At 41.2% G+C, this 16150-nt stretch overlaps 2 long non-coding RNA genes and 1 pseudogene across 3 annotated transcripts in view; 2 read left to right on the forward strand and 1 right to left on the reverse strand.

The window, feature by feature from the left end:
* The first annotated feature begins 2574 nt into the window (after window positions 1–2574).
* Window positions 2575–16150, forward strand: part of LOC146489920 (uncharacterized) — a 31046-nt pseudogene continuing 17470 nt past the window's right edge. Inside the window, exons 1-2 of the transcript XR_014865371.1 lie at window positions 2575–2702; window positions 14958–15215. The product of XR_014865371.1 is annotated as an uncharacterized LOC146489920 (transcript). The remainder of the gene's footprint in view (window positions 2703–14957; window positions 15216–16150) is intronic.
* Window positions 7096–10505, forward strand: LOC146489921 (uncharacterized). The gene is made up of 2 exons (XR_014866848.1): window positions 7096–7732; window positions 8563–10505. It is a non-coding gene; the product is annotated as an uncharacterized LOC146489921 (long non-coding RNA).
* LOC146489922 (uncharacterized) lies at window positions 10407–12144 on the reverse strand. The gene is made up of 2 exons (XR_014866787.1): window positions 11844–12144; window positions 10407–10573 (listed from the first exon to the last, which is right to left on the reverse strand). It is a non-coding gene; the product is annotated as an uncharacterized LOC146489922 (long non-coding RNA).

Raw genomic sequence — 16150 nt, forward strand, 5'->3', positions numbered from 1 at the left:
CAGTATTCAGTACTAGAAAAGAGTAGACCCATGCGATTCATATTTTTCGCGTTCCAGTTACGTTAAGCCAGCGACACACCTGGCGATTTTATACGCCGATCGAAACTCGCTTGGCAGGCGATTGATGTGGACACACCTGGCGATTTTTTTCGCCGATCGCGGCGTTGTGGAAGTTTTGAAAACTCGTGATAAAATCGCCCAACCTGATGGGTTGGCTTTACTGGCGATTCGCAGCAATAACCGTAGAAAATCGCGGGAACGGGCACACTTGGCGAATGCCGGCGAATTTAATCGCCGATATCTGACATGCCAGATATCGGCGATTTTATACGCCGATCGCGGCGATCGGCGAAAATCGCAAATCGCTGCACCGGACACACCTGGCGATTTTCGCTGATCGCGGTGATCGGCGTATAAAATCGCCAGGTGTATCGCCGGCTTTAGATACTTTCATAATCTCGTACCCAGATCTCCCATGGTCTGGGAATACTTTCATTGAACGTTGATCCAATTAGACGGTTTACTTGTAGTAGACTTGTACTGTGGTTATTTCATGCAATGTTTATGAAAATACACTGCTAAAACAGAAGAAAGATGTTGAAATTCGCTTTAAATTTAACAGGAAACTATTTTTTCAAATCACTGCCAAATTGTATTTGTTAGCCGTGACACGTGGAAAGTTGCAATAAATACAACATATTTTATTGCTTGTGAGTTGTCATTTTGGAGGGACCATTACTTTCAGGGTATCACTTCTTCCAGGAGGGGTACGGGTGTGTGTGTGTGTGTGTGGGGGGGTACTTTTGTTGTTTTTTTTTTTTAAATAGAAAGGTAAAAAATTTACGTTACTTTCTGGGAAGCCGTTATTTTCGGGTGGGGGAGGCGTTACTTTCGGAATGCAACGGTACACGCCAATGCCGATATTTTCAACTTCGAGTTGACTGCTATTTCCGCCAGCCGCTGAGGAGAATGCGGAGCTTAAATCGGCCCTGCTTCTTATTTGCATCTCACTGAACGAGAATAGGATGCATTGCTATCTGCCTCGTTCTTTAAAAGATGCCGAAAGATGAAGACAATGGTGCTCAGAAATGGCAGGGCATTGTACAGTTACTCGGATGAAGTTCTGGTTAAATAGCCGGATGACGTACATGTTCGTAACGCAACATCTAATGATGATGTCTGTGACTGCTCTTTCGATTGTTCATATCTAGGAGCGGTGGGCTGGACATGTTAAAACATGGCTTCTTTAGAAGGCAACAGCCTCTCGATGGGTAAGTTGAATTCATGTTCGATTTTGTTAAATCAGCCGTTCTACTCATATTTGAACGAGGCACTCGTTTGCCTGAGTTTCACTGTTAAAACGCTTTCAAGCAAGCCACGCTGTAGCTTAATTACCGCCTTTGGCTAAGAAGATAGACTGCGAGTAGTCGTAGAGTTTTCCTCAGATCACGCACACAAAGTGACGGTAAAATTATGCATATTAGAAAAGAGAAGAAAGAGACTGCTGGCAAGAAGACCAAGATAATATAAATTATAGCGAAATCGTCGCTGTATTGTTATTGTGAGAAGTGAGAGGGAGACTGTACAACTATTATTTTAAAATACAGTTTAATGAAGCCAGGGGCAGGCAACGTATTACATTGTACATTCGCTTATCGTCGTTTTAGTTCGATCGTTTCATCTGTTACTTGTTCGCCTTTTGGCCACTTGTTTTCAACGTGATGCCTTCTAGTCTCGTGGCTCGAGACCTGGAGCGATGAAATGCTCGTGATGAATGTCAATACATTCCGCTACAAAGAACTTGGACCTGTAATCAAGTGGATTTATGATAACAAATAAAACTGTAGTGTGATAGATAACTAAATGTAAATGTTTAGAATCCCAACGTTTTGGCTAAAACTTCGGCCTTCGTCAAGGGAAAGTGATAACGAACTTTTACAAACAGCACGTCGTATATAAACAAAAATGCAAATTTTGAGTTAATTACGTCTTGTCCTTTATGAATGCTGTCGTCTCGATTGAGCGGCTTTTTCAAGTATCAATCTCTCCCATCAATCTAAAAGGTGTCCCTTTGGCCAATTTGCACTCGTGCGTAAGATCTTAGAAGATTCCAAGGCGATGGAGTGACCAAAGCGTAAACAATGTTCTGCTGACGCAGTCTTCCAAAGTCTGCAAAGTTTGTGGTTGTTTATGCACTTCCGCCTTCTTGTTCCTTGTAGTCGAGAAGCAAATTTGCGTTTCGTTGCACCAATGTAGCTCTTGTCATAACCTTGGAAGGGAATTGAATAAATAGCGCCATGTTCATGTGGAAGAGTGCGTGACGCGCCCACAGAGTTCTTCGGTGATTCTTTTGCGCTGTTCGTGTTACTAATCGATGATATCTTCCCCTGTGGAAGAGGGACATCAACGAGTACTTAATTTGTAACCAATGAGTAATCAGTTGATTAGTCATTGAAAATTGCCAATGCTCAAATAACTAATTGATGACCAATGAATTGGCCACAAACTGCAAACTCTTTAGTGAGGGAAAGTAAGGGAAAGAGAAAGAAAAAGAGGCAGGTCACTGACGATAGACCACGCGATAGACAGTCCTACCATCCAGATGTTCAAGTTCCTCAAGGTCATGTATCCGGACTGGACCATTATGCAATTAAGAGATTTGATAGTTCGCAGGAAGAGGCCTGATATACTGCATCTACTCGGTAAGTCTTGAGTAGGGAGAGGTGCTCGGTGGGTGAGTTTGGGATAAGGTTCAGAGCTGGCGAAAGATACTTGTGCGGCTGTAGCTGTGTATTGAAAATTAAGAGTGTATAAAATCATACTGCAATTTTTACATAAAAAACAATAGTTACATTGACAATACTATGGTGACGCATTGGACAGTGTAGACGATCTCTCATCTGAAAGGCTAATGTTACCCCAATCTTTATTGAGAGAAACAGCGATCAGAAACCTAAGGCAAAGCCAATTGGCACTGGAGGAAGCATGATTATAAGTTGCATGCAATGGTTTCTTTTAATAAAGATTTTTTTTATTTCGTTTGTTTTTTATTTACAATGAACTGCAATAAACCTAGTAATTACAATAAACTGCAAGTTACAATAATGAAAAAGGACACCCGAAATTCCACCTCCCTAAAAAACCCCATAATTACAACCACAATTAATAGATATTAATGTATAAAAAGTTAATTAACCCATAAAAAAGGAGAAAACCGAGTAATCATAACGACTGAAGTGCAAACCCAAACATCCGAAGCCTTAACTTTACCATTTGCTCACTTGAGATTTTTTTCGGGGCACATGATTTGGTTTGATCCCTTCAATAAACCGATCCAAAAAGCTTCCATTTGTTCACAATTTACTCCCAAGTCTGTCTAGTACATTGAAAGAGTATTGAAGGGATTTTGGAGAACAATCCAAAATCAATGTGGTATCATTTGCAAACTGACTTAACCTACCTTCAACACTGGTCGGTGGTCGATTCCGTCTTGTTTACATACGCAGGCAAAAAACCGCTCGAGTACTTTATCTAACTGCTCAGGACGAACCGTCTCAGGGTTTTTTTCAAGGTTATTTTCATCAAACCAGTTCTCAAAAACCCTCACCCAGTTAATTGTGCTCTTTCGCGTATTTAGGTTTTCTGCACCCTCTTTTAATGCCGTAACTTCTTTCATTCGTAACATCTTTAAACCCGGACACCATCTTGGCACTGAGATATAGGAAACGTTGCCATAGCAATTTTGTAATTTCACATGTGAAATTATAAATTAACGCTGAAATTTCGCGCCAAAATTAAGGAGTAATTTGTCACACTAGTAACACTTCATCAGCTTCTTCATCATATTGGCTGATTGTTTTAACAATTGACGTCTTGATTCCATTTATATAATCAATTTCACTTAAAAATGCAGAGTTCAGTTTCCAGAAGCCCGGTCCTCTCGTGTTTGAACAATAACTTATGTCAGTTTTTCGGAAAGAATGATCTTTTTATAGCTTAGAAATATACCAGCTTTCGAAATTTTACAGCAATGCTTACAATTAACAAGAAGAAAACTAGACGACTATGTACTTCAGGCCTATTTTGTTTCCTAGTATGTCTTTTTTCCTCGGATTTTAAAAGTCTAAATTGTCCCAAAACGATTTGAGCAAAGAGTTCGTATGTGTCCTTTGTATCCCTCCTGTTTTGTGATGCAAAGTTGCATAATGCTCCATACAATATCTTATAAGAGCGAGTCTCCCTAAGATCCTCCTATTTGATTTTTATCTAACAAATAGATTTCGCTGATAACTCTTCCATCAACTTCTTTTGGCAAGTTGGTAACAAATATGAAATAAGATCGGAGGAATTTAACTTTTTTAAACTTAAGATTTTCTGATGTGAACTTTTCACACCGCCGGCTTTGCTTGAAACCCAGTGCCGAGATCGTGGAATTTCCAATACTTGCACCTGTTAGCTCTGGATCATTCCAAACCTCCTAATTCGCTAGTTACAGCTGATGACCCTTCACGTTAATAATATGATGAATTACAATCATTAGCTTTAATTACTGTAATAAATCTGAGGGCAAAAAGTATATTTACGAGTGAACAAATTGCAAACGTGGCTCTTTCTCAAAGGCCCTTCTATCGTCTGTGAAAATCTGTTACAACATTTGGCCGCAAACCAGTTTCTGTTCCACTAGTAACAGGTACTGTGTCGATATTTATCTTGCTAATTAGCACGTGCCAATGTCTTGCGTGGCATTCGCCAACTTGCATATATTAAGCTGCGCGTAATTTATGTGTGTGTGTGCTCTCTTTCTCGCTCAGCGAACCTTCAACGTTTCAACAATGTCTTGCGAGTAGTTTTCATTAAAACCACAACGTTACATGGTGTCAGGAATGGGATCGACCAATGGCTTTTCTTCACTCACAGCCGGCGCCACACAGTCTGGAAATAAACGATTCCAACGTCGCCGAAAAATGGGCCGAATGGAAGGAAATGTGGGAACACTACAGCGTTGCTTCTAAAGTCAACAAAGAAGAAGGAGACGTCCAAGTAGCTGCACTTCTAACTGCGATTGGAACAGAAGCAAGGAAAGTATTCAAAACTTGGAATCTAACGGCTACCCAAAAGAAGGATATCAAAGGCGTCTTAGAGCGATGTAATTGTAATCCTAGAAAGAATATTCCATTCGAGCGCTATCGCTTCAACTCGCGTCAACAAGAGTCTGGCGAGTCATTTGACCGTTATGTGACTGCTCTTCGTCAGATCGCAGACAATTGTGCCTTTGATGTTATTACACCCGATGACATCCTTAGAGACAGGATTATATTTGGCATCACTGACACCAAAGTCAGAGAAAGGCTTTTGCGTGAACCCGAACTCAGTCTCGCAAAGACGCTGGATTTTTGTCGCGCATCAGAGATCTCTCAAGCACAGATTAAGGAGGTGAGCGGGCTCAACGCACCCAACATTCATCTAATCAAGGACAACGAGTAGTCTGCCGAAGAGAAGTCTTCTGATAAACTGCCTCCCGTAAGCCAACTTCGCTATCCTTGCAGATTTTGTGGGAGAAAACACGAGAGTAAGCGCGAGGCTTGCCCTGCGTGGGGCAAAAAGTGTCAGCCCAGAGTTATGACTCAAACCTGGTGACGCTGAAGGTCTCAAGTGGAAACTTCATACGGTTTGAGATTGATACCGGAGCGCGTTGGAACGTATTACCTGTGCACATTTACAAGAAGGCAACCGGTGATTTTGACCTCAAGCAGGTTAACCCAGCAAAGTCGTCCATTGTATCGTATGATGGTGGAAATATTCCGGTGTCAGGAACTGTGAAGATCCAAGTTTGGAGAGGATCATTCACATCTCTGTTGCTGTGTCGTCTCGTGGAAAGCAAACGCTGTCGTCCCATTTTGGTCAAATCGGCCTGTGAAGGAATGGGTGTGGTTGAAATTAAGGATTCTGACGCTATTCGTCGGCCTGATACTAGAGGCGGTCAAGTTTTTTCTGTCCAAGACGTGATGTCTAGCTCCAGGCCACCTTCCAAGGAGCAGGTCATGGAGATGTTTCCCGATGTTTTCGACGAAGGCCCTGGTCTGCTCGAGGGCGAGTACCACATCCGACTTAGCGATTCAGCAAGGCCAATTCAACACGCTCCCCGTCGAGGTCAAGTCGCGCTTCGCGATAAGATCAAAGAGAGTCTTGAAGAACTTCATAGATCCGGAGTCATTAAACCAGTCACAACGCCAACGCCCTGGATCTCATCCATGTTAGCCGTTCCGAAGAAGAATGGTAAAATTAGAATATGCCTGGACCCAAAGGATCTGAACAAGGCAATTCTTCGGGAGAACTACCCTATGCCTACCATAGAGGAAATTGCTGCTCGCCTTCATGGCGCTAAAGTATTCTCCCTCCTCGATGCAAAGAATGGTTTTTGGCACGTCAATTTAGACGAGGAGTCTTCTTACCTGACTACTTTTCACACACCTTTTGGGCGCTATCGCTGGTGCAGGATGCCTTTTGGAATAAGTTCTGCCCCCGAAGTCTTCCAACGGCGCATGCACGAACTGATTGAGGGACTTAGCGGTACTGAGGTTGTGGCAGATGATTTCATAGTTGCTGGTTTTGGGGACACGCTTGAGAAAGCTATTCATGATCTTGTTGCTTTTCTTCAACGATGTTCTGAACGTGGCGTCAAGCTTGCTGTGGAAAAACTTCAACTGTGCTTGGAAGAAGTCCCTCTGATAGGCCACTACGCTACAAAGTCTGGTCTGAAAATTCATCCTGAGAAAGTGAAAGCTATTCTTGAGATGCCACGCCCCACTTACGTGAAGAGCTGCGTTTCAATGGAACCGTTCAGTACTTGGCTAAATTCCTGCCCCGCCTTTATGATATGGCCCACCCGCCTCGTCAGCTGGCCTGTAAGAATGCTGAATGGGTTTAGTCTGAAACCCAGGAGAAAGCATGGAGTGATATCAAGACTGCCATCACCCAAGCCCCGGTTCTGCGTTATTATAGCCTGAAAGATGAGGTTTCTCTCCAGTGTGACGCCTCTGAGACTGGACTGGGAGCCGCTTTGCTTCAGCTTCAGCAGCCAGTGAGTTTCGCATCCAGGGGCCCGTTTCTCGAAAGTCCCGGTAATTTCCGGGCCCGTTAACTTATCGGGCAACTTACCGGGAAACTTTACCGGGCCCGATAATGTGTTTCTCGAAGCACCCGTAAACTTTCCCGGTAATTTCCGGGCCCGGTAAAATAGAAGACCGTTACCAGGCTCTTGCGCGCGCTCCACGCTCGTTCGCAAGAGAAGGAGAACGGCTTGGGACTATGCGTAGTTCATTCGATTCATTCGATGGAAAAGCACGACAGGACTGTATTCATGATTATTGAAGGACAGTACAATACGCGCTAAGTTTAACTTTGAGAGTTTCTCGTTGTGTCAAAGGAGAGCAACCAAAAGGGATCATTATTTTACATTATCATGTAATTTGCAAGAGATGATCGGTTGCCTTTGGTAGCTCGATTCGACAGTTTCGCTTTTCGCCATCCTACATGTATCTATCGTCTGTGAAGTATTTTTTGTATGATGATACTTCACATGGATATGCGAATTGGAGATGCCATGTTTACATTATTTTAGAACGCGCCAGTGTGGGAGGAAGGAAGGTGTATTGATCTGCTGGATTCCTATCTGCTTTTCTCTTTGATGGTCAGTTCGTGGTTGTGCAACAAACATTTGGTGGTGTTAAAGGTAAGCTTATGTACGCGCAGGTAACCATAGCTATCCCTTTTATTGTTTATAAATCAAATATTGTATTTTCGGTTCTTGGCTAGTCAGTTTATTGAAATCCTACACATACATCAAACCGGAAATGACTAATTCTAATCACACTCTTAGAAATAAACCATGTCTGAATAATAATGGCTGAGCCAATTCCAATTTCTAGATTACAGATACTAGGTATGAAGCAATACTTAGTGATTTTACTCTACGTAGTGGAATTTTATTGGATTGCTATAGTCTTTATATGACTAATACATGCTCAGTTGCTCAATCGCTAAAAAAAGTAGTCTCTGTCCCTGTGCCTGAACCCTACTGTGAAACTAATGAGTGGTTGTCATGTCTGGATTCAGATTAATGGTATTAATATTCAACTTTGATCATAATAATGTTACAAGTATGATTGTTATCTTATACAGGGAGTCAGTCTGGCAGCTGGTAACACTGCACTGCCGCTGTTACTATTTACTGGTAATATATTTGCACTTGAATAACACTTGGCTGCCAAATTGCTCACATGAAAATACAAATTGTGATTTTTTGCTCAAAAATCAAAATGATTCCAAAACCAGTCATGCATTACCTGGGAGAGGGGGAAAGGAGGATGCTAGTGATAGCAAATATCAGTGGGAGCATAATTGTGGTCAGTTTATGACTATTTTGCCATACTTCTGGCCAGCCAAGGTTAACCTACTGTATTGGATTACAGTCATGACCTTTGGTGATGATCACTGAAATGATGTCTAGGACAACAACACTTCTAATAGTACTAATAATTTATTGATGATTTAACCTTTTAGGATAAAAAAAAATGGACAGGCACAACACCAACTGGGCCAAACAAGGAAAAGGCCACCAATGTAGACACTTGCTCAAGCTCAGCTGGAAGTAATATATTCTAACCATACTCCTGAATAACTGATATTTTCAAAATAATCTGATCACCAGTACATTCTGTGTGAATATTCATTTTTAATTATTAGTGTCTATTAAAAAAAAAGGAACAAAAGCTAATGCTGTATTCAAGTGACTAATTAGATAATAGGTGCAGTTCTCAATTTTATGTTCCAGATTTAAGTATACAATGTAGCCTATCCACTGAGTGTCTCCAATATATTTTATGTAATTAGTTTATGCCCTTTAGGGGTAGATGCTAAATAAAAATAGTAATAACAATAAATTTTAGCTGCAAGTTTTTCAGGAATCAATATAAGCCGAAAAAACATTTACTAGTGAGTTAATGACATTGAGTTGGCAGAACTAGGGAACCCTATAGCATTTTGGAACCCTTCCCATAATGCTACTTATACATAGCTATTACGATATTGGTCAGGATATATCATCATCATCATCATTATCATTGATGAGGCTCTTAGCAGCCGACCACATGCAGCATCTTTTTAATAGCTCCGAGGAGGTGCTGAACATGTGGAGATTAGAAAGTATAATTTATTGAATTCTAGGCAAAACAATTATTTTTCCTTTTGTACTTTGAAACAGTGACTGGGAAGGGGGGGGGAGGGAGGGGCTTGAGAGTGTATTACATTGTTCATGGCCCTTTTAGAGTGTATTATTTGCGGGAAATAGGAAAAATGCTGACAGTGTATCAACCTTTTTGCAATAAATATTATTATTGCTTGTAGCTTTGAACATTATAGACGTCTATATCTGTATTAGAACAGATAATTAAACCGCATGTTCATTGGACCTGTGACTTTGATCAGTGTTGGATATTGGGGCCATATAACTCCAAAATATAACTTTACAACAATACTAATGTATACTATCCCACTGGAATCTGATAGCCAGGTTAACAGGTAATATTCTTGCTGGATATCTTTTACATCAAACTTTTCACGAGTCATCTCTTATTATTCATGCAGGCTATCAGATTTTTTTGTAATTTCTTTTTTTCTGCTTATCATTCGAACTTGTAAATAAAAAAGATACATCCATGTGAATGTATGAAACATATTTTTGAACTGCGGATGAAAGATTAAATAGAAGAAAGTTGCATAAATAACTGTGAAGGTCTTTCTTCTATTTAAAATTGATACAATAATTGCTTCATATTTATCAACACCAAAAAATTCCCCACCAAAATGTTTTCTAACCAAATAAATCTGCCAAAAAAATTAAACCTAAGCCACCCAAACATCCAACTGAAAATCCCTAACTTCAAACCCACAAAAGCTTTCATACCTCAGCAACAAATATAACTGAGTACCCTCCCTGGGGGTGGGAAGAATATGGGACTTAAATTATGTTTTGGTTAATGGCTTAAGTCAGAAGCTGATTGTGTGGCAGATTTGAGCCCTCAAATTACAAAGTGAGCATGGAACCATACAATTTTCTGACACAAGAACCAGACTGTACATATGCCAAAAATGTTGCTACTTGGTCATTTCAAGGTGGCCACTTAACTTTTCACATTCTCATGTTGTTTCACTAGCAAAAATAGTCAGTTTTACTTTCATGAAGTCCTATATTACAAGGAAAAGAAAGTATTGAAATACTTTAAAAGAATTAGCAGTTCCAATATATACAAGTATGTCTAACCTTATGCAACATTTAGTAAAATTGAGTTTAATTATCACATGTAAAGGATTTGTTTTTAATGATTAATGAGTGACGGCACTGCCAGTGCAGTTTTCAAGCTCATTTAATTCTCCCAATTACTCATGTATATACATTTTTCTTAATTACATTTTTCATTAAAATTCAATTAAGTTGTTCACACTCAGTCTTCTTCCATCAGTTGTTCCCCTGCTCCTGATGTTCTCAGTTAGCCCTCTTCTGTCAGTTGAACCCCTGTGGATGAAAAAGAATTTTCAATAAAAATTATCTTGAAAAATAATTATTCAATAACAATTTAAAAAAATTATTCAAGTTATTGTTCACAAAATTGTTCAAGTTTTTATTCAATAATTCAAATTAAAAAAAAATATTCAAGGTTCTATTCCAAAAAAATTCAAATTATTCCTCCAAATAAATCCAATTGATGCCAATTACATGTAATTGCTAATGGTTTCCAAAAAACTACTCCACCAAATTTCAAATGAAAATGTAATTTTATGTAAAGAAATTAATTCAATCTAGCAATCCCACACCATAAGAATTCTCGATCAACATATACTCTGGAGGCTATCCTTTTATGCCGCTGTTCCCATTCATGCCATACCTCCAGCTGTCTTGGTACTTATTCATGGTGGTTTAACTCTATTGTCTATGTGCTGTTCAGTCACAACTGTGGCTGTTCAGTCATTCTTTAAATTACTGAGGGACTGTCGTTTCTGTTTGTTTGCTTTTCCATCTGATGGATGGTGTTAGTGCATGTTCAACTGTCCGTTTGGTACGTCTAAGAGTGGGCCTCATGCCCGAAAATATCTTGTGCAGCTGTTCTTGTCTGTACCATGCTGCCACTCAGTTTGGCTTGCTTATGTCTGCCTGTTCAGTTGCTGTTGTGGCTGCTCATTCATTCATTCATTCAATACATTATTTGGGCAGTTCAGTTGTATGTCTGCTTTCCATGGCCCAAAGAATATTTTCATATCTTTTTTATTTACTCCCACCCCCCCTACCCTACCCTACCCTTGCCCTCAGTTATTTTATTTACTTTGGTTTGTTTGTTTGTCCTGTGAACTCCTATGTTACACTAGGTCATTAACACAAATTCCTGTATTTTTGTAGTTAAAAATGACACCTCCATCACTTTCGTTTTTTTTCCCGAATTTATGAAGTGTTTATTTACAGTACTGAGTGGGTTTAGTTTCAGTTCGGCCGGTATTTTGGTAGTAAATGCAGCATGCAGCTAATTCGGTAATTCACATACTGTACTTTTCGGACGATCGGAAGCAGTTTCTACGTAAAAAAAGCCATCTTAGATCTCAAACAAAATCAATCTAAGGGCCACGTACGTACGGGCAGGCATATGAAATGCTTTACGGCGCAAAATTGCAAGTCCTCCCGGGATAACCGAAATTCGAAACCCACTGAGCAAACTACAGTAGCTCTGGTTTTTACCGACTGAAACCAACTGGATTAGGAGTTTGTTCTAGTTCTAAAATTGCAAAATATTTACCTGTGTTTTCGCGGACAGCGGACTGCTTCTCGTACTGTATGGTGTCTCTCGAAAGGTTTCCTCCAGTAACTCGTCAACAAGCGAATTTATTACTTCCCTGGATAACCAGTATCTTTCTATTATTTCTCTTTCTTCTATTTTGTCTAAAATCAATCGTTCTTGGTAAGTACGCGACCGACAAACCGGGACAAAAATGACCGCCTCCGGCGGCCATCTTGTTTTCTTGCAACAAAATTATTGCTTCCCGTAAACTTTACGGGCACTTTACGGGAGGTCATGACCTCCCGTAAATTACCGGGCAACTTACCGGGCAACTTACCGGGATCGTAAATAACGGGAGTTTCGAGAAACACCCGTAAACTTATCGGGGGCTTACCGGGCAACTTACCGGGCCCGATAAGTTACCGGGACTTTCGAGAAACGGGCCCCAGAGCCCTTACCCAAACCGAGACCAGGTACGCACAAATTGAGAAGGAGCTCCTGGCTATTGTGTTTGCATGCGAGAAGTTCGACAAGTATATCTTTGGGCGTGATGTTGTGCATGTGGAAACTGGTCACAAGCCTCTAGAAGAAATGTTCAAGAAGAGTCTCTGCGACGCACCGGCAAGACTTCAGCGCATGCTATTACGACTTCAGCGCTACAATCTCGAAGTCAGGTACGAGAGAGGTCCCCTTATGTACATCGCGGATACGCTAAGCCGTGCGTACCTCAAGGAAACGTTGCCTTCGGGGAGGTGAAGTCTCTGGAACTCGTAGACCATATTGAGAACTTGCGGGTCTCTCCGTCTCGGCTGGAGCGAATTGAGGAAGAATCAGCCCGTGATACAGTTTGTATTGATCTTCGAAGAGTCATTCTACAAGGCTGGCCCTGTGACATTTGCGAGTGCGAACCTGTTTTGCGTCCTTTCTTCCAGTTTCATGGTGAGCTGATCGTTGAAAGAAAACTGGTCTTCCGCGGATCTCGTCTGTTTGTTCCCAGTTCACTCCGAAAGGAGTTTATGTCTCTGGCTCACTCGAGTCACATTGGCCTTGGGGGCTGCCTTCGCCGTCTTCGCGAGTGTCTGTTCTGGCCCGGAATGAGCACTCAAATGAAGGATTTCGTTGGCCAGTGCGATATCTGCCTTACGCACCGTGACTCGCAAGTAAGAGAACCGTTACTTCAGCACGAAGTCCCACCTCGTCCTTAGGCCAGGGTTGCTGCGGATATCTGTTTCCACTCTGGTCGAGTACTGTTGGTGGTCGTCGACTATTTTAGCAACTTTATAGAGGTTGATTCCCTCTCTTCTGAAACCTCTAAGTCTGTGATCAGAAGTCTGATGGCTATATTTAGCCGTTTTGGAGTGCCGGATACCTTGGTTACGGACAATGGGCCTTGTTTCGCTTCGTCTGAGTTCGCCAAATTCGCAGACCGGTGGAACTTTGTGCACGTTACTTCGAGTCCCCGTTATCCTCAAAGCAATGGCAAGGCCGAGAACGCCGTACGCACCGTTGAACGCCTCTTTACGAAATGCGATGCAGCTGGTGTAAGCAAATTCCAAGCACTCTTGGATTGGCGGAACACCTCGAGTTAGGGCATGGATTCGAGTCCCGCCCAGCGTCTTTTGGGTCGCCGCTGTAAGACTTTGTTGCCGACTCCTGGAACTCTTCTGACCCCTGGATTTAGCCTCGCCAATGATGCTTATCAACTGTGTGCCCGGAAAGAGCGACAGCGCTGGTACTACAACCGTGGAAAGCGCCCCCTTTTACCTGTAAAGCCTGGTGAGACTGTCCGCGTTCGTTCACCTGTTGGAACCTGGAAACCGGCTGAATGTCTCAGGGAAGTTGCCCCCAGATCATACGATGTTCTAATCGATGGAGCGGTTCGCGTCGAAATCGCAAAGACATATGGCGCACTGGGGAACCACTGACTGCACAAGCTTTTGATGAACCAGTTGCTGAATTTGAACGGGTTGCTGTCACACCGCCGGCTACTGCCCTTCCTGCCCCTTTTGCTGAACCAGTAACGCCATCTCCTGTTGCTGAATCGTCAACGCCACGTCTAGTAACTGAGTCCACGGCGCCATCTTCTGAAGCTGAGGATGTTGTCCTGCCGATGAGGAGATCAACAAGACAGAGAAGACCTCCTGAACGTTTTAAGGATTTTGTTATGTCATAACTGATTCATATATAAGGACCAGTGAGGACTTTGTTTACTTTTGAGGACTTTATTTCTTCTGGCGAAGAATTGTCAATGACTTTAAGACTTTTTTTTTTGGTTTTTCTTTTCTTTGTTTTTGTTTTGTTTGTTGTTGTTGTTGTTTTTTTTCTTTTTTTGTTAAGGGAAGATGTGTCGATATTTATCTTGCTAATTAGCCCGTGCAAATGTCCTGCGTGGCATTCGCCAACTTGTATATATCAAGCTGCGCGTAAGTTATGTATGTGTGCTCTCTTTCTCGCTCAGCGAACCTTCAACGTTTCAACAATGTCTTGCATGTAGCTTACATTAAAACCACAACGTTACAGGTACAGTGTGGCATTCGAATAATACGTCCATATTTCCATCGAACATGTCCTCAACGAATGTTAGCAACAAAATATTGCTTTGAAATTTCTTCACGAAGCAAGATTAAAAATTTCTTACCAATTCGATCGCAATAAAACGTTTAAAAGTTTTATTTAAGCTGTCATGTAACGAGATTACTCCATCACGTTGAAACGAATTCATTGCCCATGTTTATTAGCCGCCGACCAGTTCGTTTATTGGCTCAATTACTTTAACTTTAGCCGCGGGAACACTCTGTGATGAGTACTGCCGGTTTTTCGAACAGCCAGTGAAATAACAGATGCTGCAAATTGATTTAAACATTCCAACATTAATTTAATGAACTGACGTTCTGTTCCCAGTACAAATCACAAACAGTGGAATTCAGAAACAAAATTACTAGTTGAAAAAAATTCGTTTCAATACGGCTCACTCGGCAAGTAACAAATGTTAGACTTCGCTTGAGATTGAGGGAGAATTACGTGTTGACCAACCGCAGCCGATGACTCTCTTTGGTAAACGGGTTAAGGATGAATTTTTTTCTGTTATCTGTGCACCTACATGAATTGACATAGCGAAAATTTCCTTTACAGCGGTCTACGAAGATTCAACGAAGGTCAAAGATGTCATAACAGCACACAGTGGACTTCAGGCCAAATTAGCATTGGCTTTAGATGGGAAGTCGCCGCGTTTAGGAGTGCCAAAATGTTTAACTCAAAACCCGACTAAAGAGCTCTTCCAGTATTTGGCAACTACTCGCCCACAGCTTATAGTAAAGGAGCTGAAGGAAACACTCTCTATCATTGGTAGGAGAGATGTGCTGGATGTTCTGCAAACTCATGGCTTGGGAGGTAAGTTCAAAGCCCACGACCCCAGTCTTCCTTAAGGTAATTGGCCACGTAAAGAAATGCGAGGGCTGATAGATTCGTTCTGACGAAGAGGTATTATAGTGCTCTAAACTTGCGCTCTCGAATCTCAGTGCAGTGGCCAAATTACCTTATCAACACAGTTGATAAAACGAAATATTCATTTTCATTCCACCTATGACTCAACACTACAATATCTTTAGAAACTACCCCATCAACTATAACATCATTTGTTTTAGCCGAAGGCCTATAAGAGCTTAGAACGTAATAAAATTGATAATTTTTTCTACACTCTCATTCTATCTAAACGGGGGGAGGGCAGATTTTGCCCGCGCCAGCTTTAAACGTTGATAACTTTTTTAATATTTAAGTAAACAACAAAAGACCTTAAATGTTTTCATGAATTTGTCTGACAACAATTTGGTATGGTAGCTCAGGGTTTACTGCCTTTCATGTTACTATGGCCACTTTTTGTTTTTTGGCAGGCAGGTCTTTCAGAAATCCAAGAGTCCCGTTTTGAATAAGCAAAAATTCACTTTCTTACTGTAAATATTGTGTTTTTGAATTCATTTTGACTACTTTTCGGCCGATTCTCGAGGTTTTTTGAGGTTTGGAGAATCAAGAAATCATGTTTGGTGGTGCTAACATGGTCGCCATTTTGAAATAGTGACGTAAATCCCGCGTGATTTCCTGTTGCGGATCTCAATGGAAACTTCTTTGGACACACTATGTATGAAATGCACATATTTCAATGTAGAGGAAAGAATGAATAAGTGAATGACCATTACAATTATGAACACAACCTGACCTTTTGCGAAAAGAAAGCCTCGCAAAAATTCAGGCTTGAAGGGGATTCGAAGCCATGACCTCTGGAAGACCAAATATTGATCACAAATTTTATACTGTCGAATTTCTCAAAA

The sequence above is a fragment of the Pavona decussata genome, unplaced genomic scaffold (assembly GCF_977016875.1).
Source record: "Pavona decussata unplaced genomic scaffold, jaPavDecu1.1 SCAFFOLD_2, whole genome shotgun sequence".
NCBI classification, from domain to species: Eukaryota; Metazoa; Cnidaria; class Anthozoa; order Scleractinia; family Agariciidae; genus Pavona; species Pavona decussata.